The sequence below is a fragment of the Lepus europaeus genome, chromosome 3, assembly GCF_033115175.1.
Source record: "Lepus europaeus isolate LE1 chromosome 3, mLepTim1.pri, whole genome shotgun sequence".
Lineage (NCBI taxonomy): Eukaryota > Metazoa > Chordata > Mammalia > Lagomorpha > Leporidae > Lepus > Lepus europaeus.
The window spans coordinates 105692989-105699363 of NC_084829.1; positions in this window are offsets into that span (position 1 = coordinate 105692989).

Sequence of the window (6375 nt, forward strand, 5' to 3'; positions counted from 1 at the left end):
CCCCATGTGGCTCAGCGGCTCCTCCACACACACAGTAGCTGGATTAGGGCTGACGACCAAAGGCCCAGAATGCAATAAGATACTTTTATACATATTGATCCTTTTTTAAAAAAAGTTTGTTTTCATGAAACTTTAATTCACTTTTTTTTTTTTTTTTTAGCCTTTTAGCCTAACTGCTACACATTTTATCCCTGTTCTACGTGAAATGCTGATCCAGTCCAGGGTTTTCGTTTTCCGGGTGTAACTTTTCAGAAATTGTATATCTGCATAGCAACCCTGCCAGGGCCGCCTATGTCACGGTATCACATGTCAGAAAGATGAAAAGGACTCCAAATCTAAGCTCTCCACAAACTTGGCCCTTGGATTCTGGGCTACAGAGCTTCTTGGCCTCAACATCAACGGCAGGAGAGACGTCTCAGGCCCAGAGAGGTGCAAACTTTTATCTTGTTGATGACAGGAACGACACATGACCTCAGCTGGGCAAGGAGGGGACGATCAAACCAGAAACAAAGGCTGTATTTTTCTCTGCTCTCGTCCCTGCTGTCAGCTTCCAAGTGCAACCTGAGCCTGGATTCCGAACCCAGTGTCCAGATTAGAGATTGTTGACTCAGATTTAGTGGTGAAACATGAGCTGGACCCTGTTGATGGCAGGCCTTGAAGGAGCAAGTTTACTTAAGCCAAGAGAGAGATTGGGTGTCGGGCGAGAGCCTGGCTTTTCTTTATCACAAACTTCCTGATCTGCCTCTGTTTTAATAGTTTCCACCACCACCACCAGAAAAGAGCGAGAGGACGATGAGCGAGAGAGGGGGCTGGGGAGCCCCTCTCTCACTTCCATCTCTCCAGTGTCATAAATCAGGAAATTAACAAGTGCGCAACTGGCCTTTGCCACTGTCAAAGACAATGAGCCTTTTGTGTTTCTTGCACTTACCATCGTCTGTCCATGGAGAGCTGTGCTCAGTGAGGTTGAAAAACGGGGGGCCTGCTGGAGGCATTTGAAGGCTGTTTCCCCATACTCGGGCACTCGGCTTTTATGAGACTCAAGTGTGGCTTAGAAACTCGCCTTTCGGTCTGAAGGCAGGTCATTAAGGGAAATCATTACATCGCTTTCCCTGTCTCTGTCTCTCTCTGTCTCTCTCCTCTCTCTCTCTCCATTTCTACTTTGGCACCATCCCGGCTTTTCCTTGGCTTCTGATTTCACCCCTCTTTTAGATTCTCTGCGCCTTCAGTAATTTATGTGCACGATATTTTCCCAACCTCCAAATGTTTTTCCATTTGGCAAACCTTGTCCCGAAGCCTCCGTACAATGTAACTGGAGAGCCTGTGTCTGCCAGAAAACATGAGCGCGGTTCGTGGAGAAGCCGAGGCACCTACCGGCCGCGACCCTGCCGGCCTGGGCCGCCCCTAGGGACACAGAGCAGGCTTTGGGGGTGGTGGTGGGGTGGTATCTGAGTCTTTTCCAGGCTGCCACAGATGCCTGGTTTTACCCTCCTGGTCTCCAAAAGGAAAGGATTCCTTCCAAGCCCCTTTCTCATAGAGTTTTTGGAAGCATCCCGGTGCCATATGGAGAATCGTTTCAGGAGTCTCCTGATGGCTTTTACGTGAGCAGCTATAAATTGGCCGGTTTCCTTCAGGTCTGACATCCCCGCAGTACCTGCTGTGGCTTGTTGGGAACAGCCACCGCATATGTCAGTCCTGCGCTGAGCTTCATAGGAAGCAAAACACAGACCCCACCCCCACCCCCTCCCCGGCAGGTGTGCTCGGGACCTTGGGAAACGGGCACTGGAGGTGGCTCTGGGAGGACACGTGGTTTCCCCACAGGTCACCGGGACGGTGCTGCCCCAGTGACTTTTCTATGCCAACCCCACAGAATTAGGTGGAAGGCGGAAGCTGAGGCTGGTGCCCGTGCCCACAGGCAGCGCCCACTGGTTGCCGGCTGGGTTGGGCCCCTCTGTGAGATGTGCAGGAGGCGGATGGCTGGGTTTATGTCCAGTTGCTCCCGGGGCATAACTGGACAGCTGCTGGCTTCTGGAACACCAGCCGTCTTCCCTGAGTCACTGCCACTCTTTCTCACAAACACTCCCCGCATTTTCCTTTTTTTTTTTTTTTTTTCTTTTTTAAAGGTGGCTCGTGAAGTGCTCGCTCAACTCTTGGCCCAATAATCTGGCGATTTCATAAGAAATCAGAGGCAGACAAGCCATTCTAATAAGGACAGACGCCGAGTTCTTCTGGGCCTCTCCACGAGGGGCAGGAGGGCAAAGACAGTCGGTTCTGTCCTACAGAACCCGTCAGGAAGCAACTGTGCCCTGAAACTGCTCCCTAAGCATCTCCGTGAAAAAAAAAAAAAAAATCACAAAAATCACAGTACTGAAGATGGGTTGGCTCTGGGAATTCATTCGCTCAGATGTATTTTTAGGCTTTTGTTTATCTTTCTTGGTTGATAAAGTAATTATCAAAATGCGTTAGAAAATAATAGCCAACTGGTGAGAAAAAGGAACAGTTGGAGGAAGCGAGGCAACGGAGGGAGAGCATCCGCGGATTCTACCTCGGGCTTCCCAACAAAATGCTGTGCAAGTTTCATCCCCTTTTCCTGTCCCTTCCTTGCTACAGCGGCCCCCACCACACAGCATTTCATGCAGAACCACAAAGGCTGCCCGCTCCTCCTCTCTCCCTCCTCACTGGCCCCCGTCTCTGCACGCCCACATCGGCCACAGGTCAAGCAGAGCCCTAGCAGATGTTTGTGTTTTATGAGCCAAATGGGAACCTGAAGGATCAACCAAATACCAGCCCCACTGCGAGGGGTATCCAGGCCATCTGACATGAGGCTCGCAGATGCCGGCCCGTCCGGCAGGGTTGCGGTTCCAGGGAGCAGAAGGAGGGCTGGGTAATGAGCTGGCACTGCCGCCCGGTTGGCCCATTGCTCTGCCCTTCCGAACGGCACACAGAGGCCTCCGACGGAGGCTCGGGGAAGGCCTCGCCCAAGTCCACCTCCTTGGCTGGTAGTCTTGGTGCACAGTGGCCAGAGCACCATGTGGCACCCTGATGGTGGCTTCTGGCACAGGAGCGAGCAGGAGGTTAAGAACAGCTACTACTGAACCAGCTTGGAAGAGCCTCACGGTCTCAGTAGACATCCCCCCTGCCCACCCCACTACACAGCCAAACACAGAGCACGGGCAGTGTGGGTGGACAGATGGAGGTGCTGAGCTTCTACCACAGCCCTGGCATTTGCTGCTGTTGGCTGTGCTGGCCTTTAGTGTTGGGGGCTTGGTCTTGCCACCAGTGACGGGGAGATTGTAATTCCCACTCTTGGAGTTCTTTCCAGAATGAAATGATGGCAAGTGTGCAGGCTCGGGGCCTGTTTGCCCACAGACCCAGCCCTTACCTTTCTCTGCTCTGCTCTGGATGGTGCAGCACCTGGCCCTGGGGAGGCCAGCCCATGGGAGACTGGGGAAAGGGCATCTCTTTTCCGACCTCTCTGCCTTGGCAGCATCTCCTATGGGAGCTCCTCTCCTCCCCTCTCCAGTCCCCTCTGGAAAGCCCACAGGAGCTGCAAATGGCCCCCTCCCCTGGTCCCTCCAGCCCCAGAGTTACCCGACTGTTCCCTGCCCAGCGTCTCAGTGCTTCATGGCTGGGGTCCCGGGTCCTGTTTAGCCTTCTTCCAGATGTCAACTCTCACCATGCTTGCTGACTTCCTGGTTGGGCTTTGGCTTGGCTGAGTGTGTGAACCTGTAAACCTGATGCCCAGCTAGATGGGAACAGGCCTCTTAAAGACCCCGATGGCCATGAGGTGGAAAGGGGCAGGGCTCTCACCTGGGTTTCAGCCGGAGCATCACATCCTAGAGGTTAATCTCTGGGTCAGTTGTCCATCCGCAGCAATTTCCAATTTCACTTTGGGACTTTATCAAGATAGGAAAATGGGGCTGGCATCGTGGTACAGCAACTCAGGCTGCCACCTGAGATGCCGGCATCCCATATGCACTCTGTTGAGTATTTGCTCACCTACATCCAATCCAGCTCCCTGCTAACGCACCTGGCAAGGCAGCAGAAGATGGCCAGGGTGCTTGGGTCCCTGCCACCCATGTGAGAGATCTGGATGGAGTTCTGGGCTCCTGGCTTCAGCCCTATCCAGACCTGGCCATTGGCCATCTGGGGAGTGAACTTTCAAAAGGAAGTTCTCTCTCTGTCCCCTCCCCTTTCTCTGCAACTCTGCCTTTCAAATAAAATAAAATAAATCTTTTAAAAAAAGAAAATCAAGGATTACACACACACACACACATAAGTATTAGTTTAAAAATATATACCATGAAGGGCTGGCGCTGTGGCACAGCGGGTTGGGCCACTGTCTTCAGTGCTGGCATTCCATATGGGCAGCAGTTTGGGTCCCGGCTGCTCCACTTCTGATCCAGCTCTCTGCTGTGGCCTGAGAAAGCAGTGGAGGATGGCCCAAGTCCTTGAGCCCCTGTGCCCATGTGGGAGACTAGGAGGAGGCTCCTGGCTTTGGATTGGCGCAGCTCCAGTCATTGCGGTCATCTGGGGAGTGAACCAGTGGATGGAGGACCCCCTCACTCTCTGCCTCTCCTTCTCTCTCTGAGTAACAGTGACTTTCAAGTAAATAAATTAATCATATATATATATATATATATATATATATATATATAAAATAACCAGCAGCCTCCTGGTCTACCTTTGACAGGCTGCTATGGGACCCATAGGGTGCTGTGACCTTGTCAGTCTGGACTCCTCTCCTGAGTTCTGCTGATCTCCGGTATCTCCTGCTGATCCAGGTAGCATTTCCTCATTTCTCAAGTGTGTTGAGTCGTCTCATCCCTGTGCCGCTAAGGAAGGGTGACCCGTGACTCCATCAAGCTGCTGCTCTGTCCCTGGCCAGTTTTGCTGGCCATTGGCGCTGTTCCGCTCTGTCTGTGTTCTGTCTTTTCCTTCTGCTGTGCTGTGGGTGTGGGGAAGGTTGTACTCCACTTCTTTTGGCAGGAAGAGTAACTTCCACATTGAGGTCAGAATTGAAAATGGATTTCCCCAATGGGCTGAGAGACGGAGGCCTCCACTTCCTGTATAGTGTAATTAAACGGCTGTCCCTTCCCAGCCCACAGCTGCCTAGGCTCAGGGCCCTCCCTGCTTAACCATTTCCTGCCCCATATTGTTAAGGCCCTGGAGTGCTTTCTAGGTGCTAATTAGCATATGGGGTGGGGCCTTGCCCAGCTCCACTGGGGAGGCCTCAGCACCCAGGTACTCTGGGAACAGGAAGAGGGGCTGCAGAGGTGGGGATGGTGGCGCTTGCGCTTGCTTGAAGAGTAGTTTGTCTCGGTGATCACTCCCGTAACCACAGGCAGAATTCTCTCTTGTCATCTGGCAGATAGGATTCTCTCCTCCCCTTCCCGCCACCTGAATCTCATGCAATTCCTACTGAAACAACGCAGCGGCACTGCAGACAAACCAGTGGCTTCACAAACAGCGTGGTGCATGGCAGGGTAGGTTTGGAAAGCCTTATGTGGGCACGTTCCCATTACCCAGTTTGCACTCCTGCAGCTTGGGAATTGTGCCTTTCTCCTACACGCATCAATCAGATAAGAAGCTCTGAGATGAACAGTGTGCTGATCAATGTTGAGGGCTCTCTGGAGAAGAAAAAAAACTGCGTGCTTCCAAGCACATACTTAAGTTGATTAGAAATTTTGCTGTTATTAAGGAAGTGTAGCACACCATTTGCGAACAATGATATAGTATACAACAGTCTTTGTGAGCGTCTTCGTAGAACCAATGGCTTCCCAGTGAATGCCTTTGCTGATTTTGGCTGAATTCTTGTAATCATATCTGGTTGCAGTTGCTGAATGAGTTCAGCTCTGACATAAATGTTGAATGATATTTTCCCAGATGTGAGTGCATTACATAAAGTGAAGCCACAAGACTGGGTAGGATCTTTGCTCATTCACCAGTGACAGGAGTGGCTTCTCGAAATCAGATGAATAGTTTTCAAATACTGGGAAAACGTTTCCTCAAAGTTTTGTGGGATAGAGTGACAGGCACAGATAGAACACATCCTTTTAGGCTTCATCTGCATGACTAACGTGTTCCCTCACTTTCCCAACTCTAGACAAGCAACAAAATGATCGATCAAGGGCTGGTGCTGTGGCTCCCTTGGTTAATCCTCTGCCTGCAGTGCCGGCATCCCATATGAGTGCCAGTTCTAGTCCCGGTTGCTCCTCTTCCAGTCCAGCTCTCTGCTGTGGCCCGGGAGGGCAGTGGAGGATGGCCCGGGTGCTTGGGCCCTGCACTCGCATGGGAGACCAGGAGGAAGTACCTGGCTCCTGGCTTCGGATCGGTGCAGCGCCGGCCGTGTCAGCCATTTGGGGAATGAACCAACGG